This window comes from Gorilla gorilla, chromosome 3, assembly GCF_029281585.2.
Source record: "Gorilla gorilla gorilla isolate KB3781 chromosome 3, NHGRI_mGorGor1-v2.1_pri, whole genome shotgun sequence".
NCBI lineage: Eukaryota > Metazoa > Chordata > Mammalia > Primates > Hominidae > Gorilla > Gorilla gorilla.
The window spans coordinates 198,393,314-198,411,048 of NC_073227.2; the positions used below are offsets into that span (position 1 = coordinate 198,393,314).

Consider the following 17,735-nt stretch of genomic DNA (forward strand, 5'->3'; position numbering starts at 1 on the left):
CGTAACATTCCATTGGTTAAAAAGCATTATTCAGAAAGAACCAATCAGGAAAGGGCAGGCAAACAGGAACGGAAGTTCTCACTCTGGGTCACGTTTTTCATCCGGAACTAGCAGTCCAGTCTTTCAGCCTTCAGGCTGTTTTTGACTTGAAGGTGGGATTTCACAAGGGACCGGCCCCTATCTGCCTAGGCATTTGACTGCCTCCTGTCACTTATCACTCATACGTTTAAATTTTTATTTTGTTTTAGGTAAGTTTATATATCCTTTTTCTACATTTGGGTTTTTTTGGCATTTTCTTTTGCTTTAAGGGTACTCTTTATATATTAGCTTAATTTGCCCATAGTGTTGTCAGGGGCCTGGTGTGTTAGCACTGCCCCGAGTGTGCGCAAACCTGGCCAGGCTGTGACAGCACCTGGGCTTGGCCCCAACCGCACTCTAATATCAGAGTGGGCTCCTGGAGTGGGGAGAGGCCAGGCAGTAGGAACAGAGAGGGCTTTCCTGGGCCCGGAGGGTGCAGAGTTCAGAGATGCCTGGGTCCTGCGCCTGGGAGGGCGGGACTCCTGCCCACTCCATGGCGCATGCAGGCAGCCCTGGCCACACCTCCTTACAGCCTGGGGTGGGGGCTCCAGGTCCTCACTGGGCCCCTCTCTGTCTGCCCTTCCATGCCTGACTGGGCTGCTCCCCTGCAAACAGGTGGCTTAGCCTGGCCCCATCGTGGCAGCCCCCAGGGCAGGAGGTTCTGGGAGGTCTCCCACTTGTCCCTGGCTCCCACCGGCAGTGTGGAGCATGGCAATGCCCCAGGCCCAGCTCTGCCTCCTTCCTGCGTCCTCCTCACAGCAGCCAGTGTGATGGCAGTGGCTGCCCTGGACGGTCCGCCGCTGCCATCATCAGCATCTCTGAATCTAAATTGATCAGAAAACACTCTCAATCACATAGTTGGTCTCATTTTAAATTTAATTATTTATTTTATTTTTGTGTAGAGACAGAGAGGGTCTTACTGTGTTTCCCAGGCTGGTCTCAAACTTCTAGCCTTAAGTGAGCCTCCCACCACATCCTCCCAAAACACTGGGATTACAGGCATGAGCCACTGCACCTATAGATAAAACTATAGATTTAAAATATTAAAATAAAACTATAGATTTATTTTAAATATTCTCTTTTGTCCTAGAACATCAAACCTCTAAAAGCCTTCCATATCCTCACTTTCAATTGTCTATATCCTATGTCACTAAAGAAACAGAAGCAATCAGAAGAGAACTTCCATTAGCTTCCTCTGTCACCATCCACCCACCTGCATTGAGCAAGTTAAATCTTATTAGTGTGCCTCCTCCAGAGAAGTACTTCTTCAGTGGCAGTGTTTTAATGACGTAAAGAAGTCTTTATTAATCAGAAAGAAATCTTACAATAAATAATTTGGGAATGCAAATATTTTTATGATCTCATACAATTTTATTATTCCACCGTAAGTACTACTATTTTAAATCTTTGAGATCACTGATAAATTACTTAAACATCATAGTATATTACAAAGCTGAAGTGTCAATTGCTTCGTGAGCCCCTGATACTGTCTTCAGCATTGCCCTTCTTAGAAAATTGATTCATTGACTGTTTTGACCTCATTGATCTTGATATATCTCCAACATAATTTCAGGGATGCATTATAACTGAGTCTGATTTGAAATTATTTTCTCTTAAACAGCATCACAGAATGAACCTGATATTAGGAAATCTATGACATTAAGTAACATTTTTTAAAAGACTTTTTACATTCATCCCTCAAGAAGTAGAGCGCATTTCCTTTTCTAGCAGCCGCAAATGACAACCTGCACAAGTTCAACAATCCACAACTATATACATGGCTACTATGCATGAATATGATGACTGCAAAGGATTGGAAGAAAAGTTATAAATAGGTGCTCATGGAAATGTCACCTTAGTTCTGAGACTATAGAAACACTTTTCAGCTGTACCTGGAGAATGTAAAAACTACTGCTTAATAAATGAGTGTCTAGTCAAGGAGAGAGGGTTTTTCGTTTTTCATACTCTACTTGGTCTTAACAGGCTCTTTTATTTTTCAAGAGTAGTCTATGATAACTTACTTTGGCATTCTCTCCTTGAGAGCTAAAATTCTGTAACTCTATCAAGCTGGTTGCTTATTGCTCTTCTGTGAATAGCATACTCTGTCCAATCTATTTCAAAGGACAATACTCCAGGCATAACATATGATGCAAATATAATGTGGCGATCTGACTTTCAAGAGGTATTTCCTAAGAAGCATGTTTAAGCAAGAGCAGCATGCCACAATCAGCCCTTGTATGTATTATATGAAACCGACTTAAGTGTTACCGAGTAAAGTAACAATCTTAACTTTCTCAAAAACAGATCATATCCCAAAGATTGAAAATATCTTGTTCTCTACAACTTTTAGCTCATAAGCTTAATTCTCTACCTTTCCCTGAGCATGGTTTGATGCTCCTTAGACCCCAAATGGAGAAGACAGTCCTTCTTTCATGGCTTCAGCTCCACTTAAGAGATTCATGGTAGGTGGCTTAGTCCTACTGCTACAACAAAAATACCCCAGGCTGTGTAATTTATAAAGACAATACATTTCTTACTCACAATTCTGGAGACTGAGAAGTCTGAGATCAAGGTTCCAGTAGATTTGGTGTCTGGTGAAAGCCTGATCTCTGCTACCAAGATGGCACCTTGTTACTGCATCCTCACATGGCAGAAGGATAAGGCAGCTCCGTTCAGCCCCTTTTATAAGGGTATTAATCCCATTCATGAGGTTGGAGCCTTATAAAATGACTTGTTTCACAAAAGACCCCACTACTTAATAATATCAGGTTCCAGCATGTGAATTTTGGGGGGATGCCAATATTCAGACCATAGGGACAGGTTTCTCCGACTCTTCCAGATATCAAACCTGGAAATGTACATTGTATAACACACCCAAGACCAAGAGGATAAACAGAACTAAGGAGGTATATTAGGAGATCCTCATTCAGGCGGGGTGCGGTGGCTCATGCCTGTAATCCCAGCACTTCGGGAGGCCAAGGAAGGCGGATCACCTGACGTCAGGAGTTTGAGATGAGCTTGGCCAATATGTTTCTACTAAAAATACAAAACTTAGCTGGGCGTGGTGGCACACACCTGTATCCCAGCTACTCAGGAGGCTGAGGCAAGAGAATTGCTTGAACCCGGGAGGCGGAGGTTGCAGTGAGCCGAGATTGCACCACTGCACTCCAGCCTGGGTGACAGAGTGAGACTCCTTCTCAAAAAATAATAATAAATAAATGTTTTAAAAAAAAGATCCTCATTCAGTGTGTCAAACATAACTATAAAGATAGCAGTCAACCAAGTTATCACAAAGAATTTTTGGGCAATAAACAACAACAGTACCAAGCAAAGCATGATGTGCTTTCTAACATTCCTCCTCAAGACCCAGCCTCTTCCCAACCCCTTAGATATCATCACATATGTGTCAGTAGCAGTCACTCAATGACAGCATCTCAGAGTAAATTCTGACTCCTTGCTGTAAAAATCAGAACAATTTTCCCTACAGCGGTCAAAATGTTTGCATCTTCCTCTCTACATATCAGAATCAAATCTCTGGTTCAGGTCACACTCATCTATCTCATAGCTGAATGACTGTAATTTTCTCCACTGTGAAAATCATCTCTTTGGTCTTTCAGTTCTGCTTGACTGTGTCAAAATCTTACTGGCTTCCTTTGGACTTCTGTATTAAATTCCATTTCCGCTCCCTCGGTTTCTTTCTGTTTACTCAACAGCATTACAGCACTCATCTAGCCAGGCTTTGCCACCTGCCCCTTCGGTTTAGAGCAGCAGTTCTCAAATGTTTTGACCTCAGAACTCCTTTACATTTTTAAAAATTAATGAGAACCAAAATGTTGATGTGTGTTCATTCTATCTATCACTATTCATTATATTAAAAATTAAAATGGAGACATTACAAAAATATCTACTTATAAACCCTTCACATGTTGACATAAAATATTTTTATTAAAAAACTATTTTTTCAAAACAAAAACAAAGCAAGAAGAGTTATGTTGTTTTACATTTATGCGAATCTCTTTATTGGCTGGCTTCTTAGTGGTGGCTTCTTATTTCTCCTTCTGAATTCCATGTAGCAATGTCTTCTTTTGGTTTAAGTTCCTAAAGAAAAATTCCACACATACTTCACACAGCTATACAACTGGAAAAGAGAAGAATATTTTAATCGCCTTCTCAGATAATGTTGAATTTCCTTCTTTGATATGACACCAAAACTTGACAAGTGATAATTTCTTAAAGCAATATGCAATGTAGAAACTGAAACCATGTCAATGAACTTGTTTTTGTGTGCTGCATTAAATTCCACTGTTCTGTCTTGTGATCAAATAGGGGTATTTTGTTCGTGCATAATATTATACATCCATGCATTTGGAAAATATTGACTAACTGATTATGCAGCTCTTACAAATGTTGATGATTTTATTATACAATATAAAAATACTTATAATTACTGATCTCATAAGAAAAGTCTCTAAGTAGTGGGAAGCTGTTAAATCTCATGGTTGTGGATGTATTTCAAAATGTAATGTGTACATGAAAGCTCTAATTTTACTGCTGACAATAATACATACTGACAGCTATTCCCTTGAGGTGTCAGGCTTACATCATTTATTTTCAATAAAATCTCTGCCAAATATCCAAGTCTGTATAGTTTGTGTGTTAGCCATTCTTTCAAGTAAAAAGAGTGTTTACGAAAACATTGGCTAATTTTAGCTCACAACTCAATCACACAAGTGTTTTTCCTCAAGACATACGTTAGTATGCAGCAGATGCAATTCATGCATAATTCTCATTTTGTCAAAGAACACAAAGTGAAGGGGTGACATTTAATCAAATTAATATTTTTCCTGCTTCATCATCAAGGACATTCTTAAGAGAAACTAGATTTTTTTTTTTAACTGCAAGTGTGTAGCTGCAAAAACAAATGATGACAATTAGTACAATTTGGTGTCACTGTCTTGATGTGTGCTAAGGCACCAGCGGTTTTACCCATCATTGTTTTTGCACCAGATGTCAACACAGAGAATCACTGCAGATATCAACACAAGGAAAAGGCAAACAATGCCCTAGCATTACTATGAAAAGAGTTGTGACGTCACAGACCATGTGAGAGTGTTTCCGGAACCCCCAGGCCCCGGTGCACCACACTTGGAGAAGTGCTGCCTTGATGCAGGGGATTTCAAACCCTGGTTGCCAATTAAAACAATGTAGAGAGCTTTTATATATACACATACATACACACACACAAACATATATGCATACATATCCATATCCATATATTATCTATACATACATATATACATTACATATATACACACATATACATACATATATACATATACATGTACATTACATATGTACACATATACATACATGCATATACATGGACATTACATATATACACACACATATACTTACATATCTTGAGATGCATCTATGTTTCTCAGGCTGGTCTCTAACTCCTGGGTTTAAGCAATTCTCCCACTTTCAGCATCCCAAGTAGCTAGGATTACAGGTGTGAGCCACCACACACAGGTAGCTTTTAAAAAATACATATGCTGGGCCGGGCGTGGTGGCTCACGCCTGTAATCCCAGCACTTTGGGAGGCCGAGGCGGGTGGATCATGAGGTCAGGAGATCGAGACCATCCTGGCTAACACAGTGAAACCCCGTCTCTACTAAAAATACAAAAAAATTAGCTGGGCGTGGTGGTGGCTGCCTGTAGTCCCAGCTACTCGGGAGGCTGAGGCAGGAGAATGGCGTGAACCTGGGAGGCGGAGCTTGCAGTGAGCCGAGATCACGCCGCTGCACTCCAGCCTGGACGACAAAGCAAGACTCCGTCTCAAAAAAAAAAAAAAAAAAAAAATACCTATGCTGGCCAGGTGTGGTGGCTCATGCCTGTAATGCCAGCACTTTGGGAGGCCGAGGCAGGCAGATCACAAGGTTAGGAGTTCGAGACCAGCCTGGCCAAGATGGTGAAACCCTGTCTCTACTAAAAATACAAAAAATTAGCCAGGCGTGTTGGCGCACTCCTGTAGTCCCAGCTGCTCAGGAGGTGGAGACAGAAGAATTGCTTGAACCCAGGAGGTGCAGGTTGCAGTGAGCCAAAATTATGCCACTGCACTCCAGCCTGGGTGACAGAGTGAGACTCCATCTCAAAAAAAAAAATAAATAAAATAAATGCTTAGGTCCCAACCAGACCACTTAAATCAGAACCATTGAAAGTGTGGCCCAGGAGTCAGTGTTTTTTTTTAAAGGTTCCTGGGTGTTTCTACTAAGAACAAGGCTGAGAAACATTGGTCTTGTCTCTATGGTATTTGAACCAGTTTTGAATGCTATGGCCTCTTCTTCCTTGTTTTATTATTCTAACTTTCCCCAAGTTCTTTGATGTGCTAAGCACACTTATCTATGACTCTTCTAACTCACTCAAATCTTACATTCTTTAAGAAATTTTTTCAGACTTTTTTTTCTTTGAGACGGAGTCTCGCTCTGTCGCCCATGTTGGAGTGCGGCGGTGCGACCTCGGCTCACCGCAACCTCTGCCCCTGGGTTTAAGCAATTCTCCTGCCTCAGCCTCCCGCATAGCTGGGATTACAGGCACGCACCATTGCACCCAGCTAATTTTTGTATTTTTAGTAGAAACAGGGTTTCACCATGTTGGCCAGGCTGGTCTTGAACTCCTGACCTCAGGTGATCCGACTGCCTCAGCCTCCCAAAGTGCTGGGATTACATGTGTGAGCCACCATGCCTGGCCAGTGATGCAATCTTGGCTCACTGCAACCTCCTCCTGGGATCAGGTGATCCTCTCATCTCAGCCCCTGAGTAGCTGGGACTGCAGGCACGCACCACCAGGCCCTGCTAATTTTTTTTTTTTTTTTTTTGTATTTTTGTAGAGATAGCATCTCACCATGTTGCCCAGGCTGGTCGCAAGCACCTAGACTCAAGTGATCTGCTCACCTAGGCCTCCCAAAATGCTGGGATTACAGGGGTGAGTCACTGTGCCCGGCCTTAAAATGATTATTAATTAATATATGAACTTGTTGTTGGAAAAGAATATACATTTTTCTTATATTTTCTAATAAGAAGGTACAGAAAATCATATTGCAATTTGTTACATTCCCCCTCCCACATAGCACTTTGCTAGATTTTGAATTTTACTTGGTAGGATAGTCTGGCATCATGCAGACAAAGAGTTAAACTTGTTTCTATAAATGACAAAATAGCTCTCTCTATATAAGTGACAGAATTTCCTGATGAAAATTAGACCATGAAGCAAAGGTTAATAGTAAGTATAATAAAAATAAGGTTTCCTGGCCAGGAGCAGTGGCTCATGCCTGTAATCCCAGCACTCTGGGAGGCCAAGGTGGGCAGATCATACCAGGTCTAGACATTGAGACCATCCTGGCCAACATGGTGAAACCCCAACTCTACTAAAAATACAAAAATTAACTGGGCATGGTGGCACATGACTGTGGTCCCAGCTACTCGGGAGGCTGAGGCAGGAGAATCGCTTGAACCCGGGAGGCAGAGGTTGCAGTGAGCTGAGATTGCGCCACTGCACTCCAGCCTGGCAACAGAGCGAGACTCCATCTCAAAAAAAGAAAGAGAAAGAAAGGTTTTCTGTTTATAACATCTTTTCCTATGAAAAACCTAAAACACTTATCAAGACAACCTATTATTTTTTGATGCTAACCCTCTCATATCTGAGCAAACTCTTCCCTTAAAGAAATAAAAACGGCCAAGAGTCTCGGATGACTAATGACACTAAGAGAGCTGGTGTCAACAATCTGTATCCAGTTCACGGGCCACAGTTCACTAGCCTCCAGCGTGGCTGATAAAACTATGCCCCGTGATAAAACTATTCACAAAATATCACTTGAACACTTTACTATATGGAATTTAAGATAAGAATTTGGGGATGGGGGGAAAAGGTATTTTTCTCCCTTCATAGAGATTGTAGTTCTCAGCTGTTATCAAATTGTCGATATAACACGAAAGAGTGACTGCTCTCTTTCAGAGTCTGAAAGAGAAAGAGAATTCCTCCAGGTCAGAAGAAGAGGATAATGATTTTTTAAGAGTATATCAAGAGATTGATGATATGAAGAAGAATTTCAGGCAGGCAAAGGAAATGGCTGGAAATAAATGTCTCAGGCATAACTGGTTTTCCACAGTTGTCTTTCAGAGCTGCCACAGGGAACAACTTCATAGCCTTATTGAGCATGAAGCAGTTAAAGTTTCCATTAAAATTGGCTAAATTAACTCTCCCGATGCTTTCGGACAAATAGTAAAAGGTCAGGCCTGATGTTTAACTGACTTCATAATATCTGCTTTTCTTTTATTTATTAATATTATTTTCACTTTCCTTTTTATTACCATTGTTTCAAATATGCTATTTAAAGTAACTACACATGAGAATGTTATGAAATAGTGAGGCAATATTAAACCAGTCCAAGCAGGTGCTTCTTTCCATAACCACCTTCATATCTAATTGCAGTCCTCGCCTTCCTATTTTCTTATTGGACCACTAGGCTGGAATGTCTAAGCTGTGTAAATTCAAGCTCACTAGGCTTTTATCTTTGACAGTGCCTAGTGTCACTTTGGGAATATCTTGGGGAAAATGTTACATCTGCACATTTTTTTTTCATTTTATTGTCTTTTCTTCCTTGCAAATTGTTACCTAATGACACATTAACTTGTCAGATTATTTGGTTACTTTCTGTTTCAATCATTTCTATTAATTTAATTTTTCACATCCAGTTTTCATGTTTACCGAGCAATTTTGATGTTCAGTTTGTTTTACTTTCCTTACACTACAAATTTCTTGTTTGAAATCTCCTGCCTTATTTCCAGTTTTTTTTTAAATCCCTTTTCCCTCCCTTCCTTTTCCCTCCTTCCCTCCCTTCCTTCCTTCTTCCCTGCCTCCCTCCCTTCCTCCCTTTCTTCTTTACTGTCTTTCTCTCTTTTTTCTTCCTTACCTGTTTCCTTGCTTTTCTTCCTTACTTCAAAATCATAGGGAAGGCTCACAGATACTCAACAATTATTCAATTGTTAAGTATTCAAATGGTAAGCATGTAAATGCTTACCATGTCCTAAACACTGTGCCAAGCCCACACATATATATTTTTTTAGTTTTCATAACCATTCTCTGAGGCAGAAATTATCATTCCCCTCATTTTGCAGATATCAAACCTCAGGCTTAGAAAGAACATGTAAACTGACCACGTAAGTCAGTGGCAGAGTCATAGACAGAATTGAGCTACGCTGCCTTTCCCCATAGGGTGAGATTCTCAACCATTCTGCCTGTAACTCTATCTCTGACTATAGCTGCAAAGTGTCCTCTAAAAAAGAAAGGATAACTGTCTTTGATGATATTCACCTCAGAAAAATTAAAGTTTATTCCAAATGTCAGAGGCTTCCATTAATAGTATTTTATAAGACTATGATCTATAAATGTGTCCAAAGCCAACCTGAAGTCATTTATGTTTTTTACACTTACTATCTCAAAATGGTAGACTTTTCTAGAAGTTTTATATACATCCTATTAGCTGCTGTTCCTTTTAGACCTTTAAAGTTTCCCTCATTCGTCACCCCTTTCACCTGCAGGCATTTTCTCGACTCACTGCCAAATCTCTTCACTCCCTTCCCTTTCTTCTAACATTTTTGGCTTCTGTCGCATCTCTTCTCCACTTCAACTTTCCAGAGTCCTAATTCAGTTAGTCAATTGTCATTCACTGCCTCTGCTTTCTCTTGATTTCTGTAATTGCACTCCTTATGACCCCTTTCCCGTCCACCATATTCTTCTGAAAGTACAGATCAAATAGATGTCCCAACTTATTTCAGACAGGAAAGCTTTGATTGGGCAAATTATATTGTAAGTACTGTGAGGGCTGGGTTGAAAGAAAAATATGAGACTTAAAGCAGGAAAGCTCTTGCAATAACATGGATAAGAGGCAATGAGGTCTGCTGAGGGGATCCGTGGGCTGTGATGAAAGGAATGCAGACAAATATGGGGTAAGATCCACTGCCGCCCACTTGCCAGCTCGGTGGCCCTGGGCAAATCACTGAAGGTCTTTGAGCTTTAGTGCTTTCATTTTCAAGATAAAGGTTGTAATATCTATCTTATTTGTTGCTTCAAGCATCAAAGGAAATACATTTATTTTGGCTTATAGGAGATGCTCCAGAAGTTGCAGTCTTTACAATTTAGATTTGGGGCAATTCGGTTGCAAAGAGAGATAGATAAGGGAAACAAAGACGAGAAGAATAAAAGAATGCCAGTAGGTTCAATTTGAATTATCTCTGGCTTTCTAAATTCCTAGATTGTTCCTAACCTGCCACAATATATGTGGGTTTTCTTTGTCTTGTTTTCATTTAGAAAAACTTACCATCTTTGAAAAGATATGTTTTTGATAATACTAGCCTATATTACTTGCCAGTTAACTGTGCTGTCTGTGAGTTTCTCTGTATAGGAAGTTGGAGGGGGGTAGTGATGGGAAAAGAAAAAAAGCAGTAGAGGAAGGCAGAAAGGTGGGCAGAGGAAAGATGAGGGTGGAGGGTGGCAAAGGCAAGGAGTTACACAGTCTTTCTTTTTGATTCATAGCACACACTTTTCCTGAGTTTGCTCCGGGTTGTTTTCAAAGAGTGTACAGATTTCCTGCTGATTATTGACTCTGCTTTACAATTCCAGCGTTTTGTCATAGTTTGTTTTTTAAAGTTGAGTAACCAAGCAATGGATTTTTAAAAAGTGTTTCCTCTCCAAGAAGACATTGATTCCTATTATATTATGACTTAACCCACAGATGCTTCCAGCAAGGATTTCTGTTCACTGCTCAGGTCCAGGCCTATACCCATTTATCCTTCCCTAAACTATTGTAGCCCAAAGGAGAGATTTCGCCAATATAGTATGGATAAAGTCTTACAGTATAAACAATTACTACATTTTTGTGTTTGCATTTCTCCTTATCACTACCAATCCTTCTACCTTAACATAATTTATCCTTGTCAAATCTCTGCAATATATTTCATTGCCAGTTTTGAAAACATTGTATGGACTAATACAAAGCACATACTTTACATGGTTTGATTTTTGTGCCATGATGGTATCTGTTTTTCTTTGCACAATGCTATTTCTCCTTCCATCTTTTTGACTTTTCCTGTAGACTTTCTAATCTGCATGCTCCATGCCCCCTTTGATCTTCCAATCACTGACATTCAAATTATTTCCAAATTATTTCATTTGCTGCCATGCTTCTTATTCAAACTTCCATGTATTTATTTATTTATTTTTATTTTTATTTTTATTTTTATGGAGACAGGGTCTCACTCTTGTCACCCAGGCTGGAGTGCAATAGCGTGATCTTGGGATCTCGGCTCAGTGCAACCTCCGCCTCCCAGGTGCAAGCAATCCTCCCACCTCAGCCTCCTGAGTAGCTGGGATTACAGGTCCATGCCACTACACCCTGCTAATTTTTGTATTTTTTGGTAGAGACACGGTTTTGCCATTTTGGCCATGCTGGTCTTGAATGCCTGACCTCACGTGATCCGCCCCCCCTCGGCCTCCCAAAGTGCTGAGATTATAGGCATGAGCCACCGTGCCCAGCCCCTTCAATTTATTTTTATTAGGGCCTTTAATATTTGTTTTAAAGCATTTATGCAAACTTGGCTTTCTGATTTCCTACCACAGTAAAATTGACTGATATAATAAACAATTTAGTCCTTCCTATTCTCCTTAAATTGTCTACAAAATTTCTATGTTACTTTTTAACTGGGTCACTGAATATAAATCTTACATTTTTTAAAAATTGGCTTCCCAGAATTTTTAGTTTACAAATTGTTTTTCCATATTTAACTTATTTGGGTGGAGGGAGCTAAATTTAATATTGTTTAGGTTGAAGTTCATCCTTCCTTAACCAGCATAGTGAGCATATAGAGTCCCTGAATATTCTTGCCGTCCACACATTGAAACATTTGGTTGCATTTCTTTTGGTTACATTTATTAAATGGTGTCTAAGGAAATACTATTCATAAGTCTTGGATTGAATTCTTCAGTCTATGAAACAAAATGGAGCATTAGTGTCTCCACGACCTGTACCTTTATCTATGCTGCTAATACCTCCTTAGTCACATGACAACTGTTCCCTGGGTCTCTCCTATAGTGTTCTGACATGTTTGTACCCAGCAAGGAAATCATATCCCTCAGTCATCATTACTTTAGTTCTAATCATTTGCATTTCTATAATCTCTCCTATGATATACATTCGTATTTCAGAATTTCTCGCCCTAATTAATGTGGGAGAATTAGCTAGAAGGTAAGTTATATAAAAAAATCTGTTTTCTTCCTTGTAATTGTCATCTAGAGGTCTCCCCTACCATCATATCCCTTGAAATTCTGAGTAACTACTGTATATGCTTCTATCTGAGTCTCTTGATCAATCTCAGGGAAAAAAGCATGCGATATTATTATTATTATTATTATTATTATTATTATTATTATTGAGATGGAGGCTTGCTCTGTTGCCCAGGCTGGAGTGCAGTGGTGCAATCTCAGCTCACTGCAATCTCCACCTCCTGGGTTCAAGCAATTCCTCTGCCTCAGCCTCCCAAGTAGCTGGGATTACAGGCACCTGCCACCACTCCTGGCCAGTTTTTTGTATTTTCAGTAGAGTTGAGGTTTCACCATGTTGGCCAGGCTGGTCTCGAAATCCTGACCTCAGGTGATCCACCTGCCTTAGCCCCCCAAAGTGCTGGGATTACAGATGTGAGCCACCATGCCCAGCCATATTATTCTGAGATAACCATACAAAATTCTGTAATCAAAAACTATTTCTGTGTTCCTGAGTCTGAGATCATAGAACATAATAAACATAAAGCTTGATTGTATGTTATGTCACTGAACCATATTGACTACTATCAGAGCAAACAGACCTTTGATGAACTTTTGTAACTGTTGAGAATAGAGAAGGAAGAATGGGCATGAGAGCAGAAGACCTCTGAGAGACAAAATGATCTCAAAGCCATATACACATGGAGCTCCCTACAGGGATTTGGTTAGGGGGAGGTAGGTAGAGATGAAGATGTGCTTTTTAATTTGTTTCCCATGTACTTTCCAGCCACTCCTCTGAGCTATTTGGATGGTTTGTTCTAAAAAGTCTAGATTGGTTGTGGGGACATATTAAAGTTCATTAGATATATGAAATAATCATCTTTTTTTATTTTTTGATACGAAGTCTTGCTCTGTTGCCCAGGCTGGAGTGCAGTGGGGCTATCTTGGCTCACCACAACCTCTGCCTCCCAAGTTCAAGCGATTCTCCTGCCTCAGCTTCCCAGGTAGCTGAGATCACAGGCATGTGCCACCATGCCCAGCTGATTTGTTTTTGTATTTTTAGTAGAGACAGGGTTTCACCATGTTGGCCAGGCTGGTCTCAAACTTCTGACCTCAGGTAATCCACCCACCTCGGCCTCACAAAGTGCTGGGATTACAGGTGTGAGCCACTGCGCCTGGCCTGAACTAATCATTTTCATTTTCACTGTCTAAATACAGCCTACGAGGGATTACTCAAATATTATAATATAGAAGATCTTAGTTTAATGAAAAAATTAGAAACCAGTGGAAAGAATTATTTAACATTGATATAATGTGTTACCAGAAATGCTGTCAGGATTCAGAAAAAGAAGACATTGGTATGAGCTAGAATTTTCCAGATAATTTTCACACAATAGTAAGGATACTAGTGAGACCTTAGGGAAATGTAAGCTCTGGACTGGTAAGGTAGTTGTTTTAGGCGAAGGAGGCTCCTGAAGCAAAAGTGTGGAGATGAGATTTCCCCTGGCTTATATGCAGAGGATGGAAGGAAAACTCACCTCAAATTATGGAGCCCATAGTTTGAAGGCAGTGAGACATCAGATTGTACAGTGAAGGGTCAATTGATGTGGGATCTTGAATATGGAACTAAGGTGTTGGGATGAGATCCAATCATTTAAGGAACTAGATCTAACTCTGTAGAGTTTTAGTAGAGATGTGTTTTATGAAGATTGGTTCATGAGCAGTGTGTGCTATATGGATTGGAATGGGAGAAAATAGGAGTATTTGCAATACAGGTGTTTCCCAACTTATGTAGCTTGACTCTTCCATGGGCTTATCAGGGTATCAAATGCGTCTTAGACTTATGGTGTTTTCTACTTACTGTGGGTTTATCCTGACATAATCCCATTATAACTCAAGGAGCATCTATATTCCAGACATGAGGCAATGATAAGAGTCTACACTAATGTAGCTACTATAGTAACAAAAACAATAAGATATGAGACAGGCTGCAAAGGAAAAAGTCAAATACACTTGGTGCCTGCCTAGATTTGGAAAGCCAAGCAATTTGAGAAGAGATAATTCTAAGGAAATAAGAAGCAGTTGCCCAATATTTTAATAAACCTTTTTTTTCACCTTCATTCTCATACTAAATTTTGAAGCTGGGGTAAAATCGAAATGGAAAGAAAATTATACTAACATCCTCCTGAAGAACTAAATATGATCAAAGAGTTGATAGTTTTAAGGCAAGGGTATTGTTTTTATTCTATAACTCAAGATCCACTTGTAAAACATGATCATCATTACTGTGTTATTTGTATATTGAGTAGCATTTTTTGTGATTTGTATATTAACAGCAAATTAGAATAAGTTTTATCCAGTGGGACTTCAAAATGTCATTAGTGCTAGTTCATTAGTTCCATTAAATGTTTTTTATTGAACTCAAAACACAAATCAGTACCCTACTTTACTTTTGCCACATTACTTTAGGACAAAGTCCTTGTTTTCTTTTCTTCTAATGTTAAAACGTAAGATCTAATTATCTTGTTCACACCTCCTATGATTGACTTTCTAACAAGGACCTTTGTGAAAACCTATGAACCTATTGCTCCTGGAACAAGAAGAGGTTTGAGATATAGACTTAGCTTCAAGAGAAAAAGTTATCTTCTAGGCTGTTTGTTATCTGGAAGACTAGATTTGCTTAGAAACATTTTTTTTTCTCTGAAATACCTTCCTGTCACTCATTATCAGATACCTACCTCACTGAGCAAGAGGGGTTAATAGCTACCTGCTTGCTGCCTTGCATTTCATGTCGATTTAAACGTAGGCAGCAAATATAATTATATCCCGGGGTCCACTGTCACCACCTTGACCAACACTAATGAGGACATTACAAAGAATGCTACTATTGTGATTATCCCCAAACCATGCATGAGTCCACAGCTGCTTTCAAAACTGCTGTTTCTTTCCATTTATTCTTCTAAGCTTAATTGAACAAATTATATTTAAATATTGCATATAAACACATGGTATACAATAGGGATTTAAAAACTTGTGGCTATCCCTCACTACCTTTGAACATTAAGAGCTGTCTTATTTGGATGTTAATAATAATTAACACTTATATTGCACTTATGTACAATTCTAAACATATTAATATGTTTACTTCTTTTATCGTAACAATAACCGAATGAAGTAAATATTTTATTATTGCCATTGTCTGGATGAGGAATCTGAAGACCACAGAGGTTGAATAACTTTTCCAAGGGATATGCCAAGATCTGAAACCAGATCATCTGGTTCAAACGTCAGCATTCTTAATTCATATTGAAACTCATAGCTCATGTCAAATAACTCACAACTCATGCCAAACTCATAACTCATATCAAAATTCGACTTTGATAGTTCAAGCTAGTCCTAGTCTATTCTACTTACACAGTACTAGTTTTTGTTATCTTTTTTTTTTTTTTTTTTTTTTGAGACAGAGTCTCTCTCTGTCACCCAAGCTGGAATGCAGTGGCGTGATCTCAGCTCACTGCAGCCTCCACCTCCTGAGTTCCAGCGATTCTCCTGCCTCAGCCTCCTGAGTAGCTGGGACTACAGGAGCGTGCCACCATGCCCGGCTAATTTTTGTATTTTTAGTAGAGACGGGGTTTCACCATGTTGGCCAGGACGGTCTCGATCTCCTGACCTCGTGATCCACCTGCCTTGACTTCCCAAAGTGCTGGGATTACAGGCATGAGCCACCACGGCTGGCCTTGTTATCTTAATTGCTTAATATGTGATGCTCAGAAATGTATTTTAAAGTGAATTCATTTATTCATCCGTTTCTACAAATGTTGAGTGAGCCTCTGCTGTTCACTGTGCTTAGTGCTGAAGGTGCTGTGAGCGATAAGGCAGACATGGCTCCACAATCTGGTGGGGAAGAAATGACAGCTCAACAAAGACTTTCAAGACAGCAGTAAGTGGTATGGTTGGAGAATAATCAGGACGCCCTTGAGGGCTGTGAAAATATTTAATGGAGGGAAAACTTTACCCTATGGCCAATGAGACGCCACTGAAAAGTTTTGAAAAGAGAAATCCCTTGATCCAATATACATTTTAATAAGGTAAAGCTGCCCTCAATGAGGAAGAGACGCTGGAAGGAAGCAAGAATAGGGAAAGAGGGCAGCTATGACAATCATCACAGACAGGAAATGATGGTGGCCTCTGCTGAACCAAAGCCAGAAAAGACAGATGAATTCAAGGGAAGAGGGAGGTGAAACAACTTAGAATTTTCCTGGAGTCAGTTAAGAAGGAGTAAGCAGAAACTCCAGGTTAAGGCTTGAAATACTGGGTAAATGAGAGTGTCATTTACTGAATTAGAGACTGCTTTAAAGGATTGAGTTGGTAGGCAAAGCTCATGAAAAAGGAATTCACGTAGTTAAGGAGGTAGCACAATGTAGTGTATGCTTGTGCAATGATTCCCAAACAAAGTAATTTAAGAAGCTGAGAAAACACACAAATCTTTTCCAGGCCATGGCCAGGAGCAGTAGCTCACGCCTGTAATCCCAGCACTTTGGGAGTCCGAGGTGGGTGGATCACCTGAGGTTAGGACTTCAGGACCAGCCTGGCAACATGGAGAAACCCCGCCTCTACTAAAAAAATACAAAAAAATTAGCTGGGCATGGTGATGCATGCCTGTAATGGCATCTACTTGGAGGCTGAGGCAGGAGAATCGCTTGATCCCAGGAGGAGGAGGTTGCAGTCAGCTGAGATTGCGCCACTGCACTTTAGCCTGGAGACAGAACGAGACTCTGTCTCAAAAAAAAAAGAAAAAGAAAAAAGAATATTTTCCAGGTCATTATAATCTATTGATGCCATAGACTATATGTTCAGGCGTTAAATATTTATCACTATAACAAAAACATTACAATCTAGAAGCCATTTCTACTCTGGATAAGAACAGTATGGGCCGGGCGCGGTGGCTCATGCCTGTAATCCCAGCACTTTGGGAGGCTGAGGCAGGCGGATCACAAGGTCAGGAGTTCGAGACCAGTCTGGTGAAACCCTAGCTCTACTAAAAATACAAAAAATTAGCCAGGCGTGGCGGCACGTGCCTGTAATCCCAGCTACTCAGGAGGCTGAGGGAGGAGAATTGCTTGAACCGGGCAGGCGGAGGTTGCAGTGAGCCAAGATCGAGCCACTGCACTCTGGCCTGGGTGACACAGCAAGACTCCGCTTCAAAAACAAAAACAAACAAACAAACAAACAAAAAACAGTATGGCTGTACTGCTGCCATAGATGACAGCCACAGGTTAGGAGATCAGAGGAACAGAGAAGTTCTGCAGGACCCCCACTTATAGGAAAGATGCGGGAAAACA

At 40.2% G+C, this 17,735-nt stretch overlaps 1 long non-coding RNA gene across 1 annotated transcript; it reads left to right on the top strand.

Moving 5' to 3' along the window:
- The first annotated feature begins 53 nt into the window (after window positions 1–53).
- Window positions 54–1,970, top strand: LOC109026542 (uncharacterized). The gene is made up of 3 exons (XR_002005548.3): window positions 54–248; window positions 1,169–1,462; window positions 1,700–1,970. It is a non-coding gene; the product is annotated as an uncharacterized lncRNA (long non-coding RNA).
- Window positions 1,971–17,735: the final 15,765 nt, after the last annotated feature.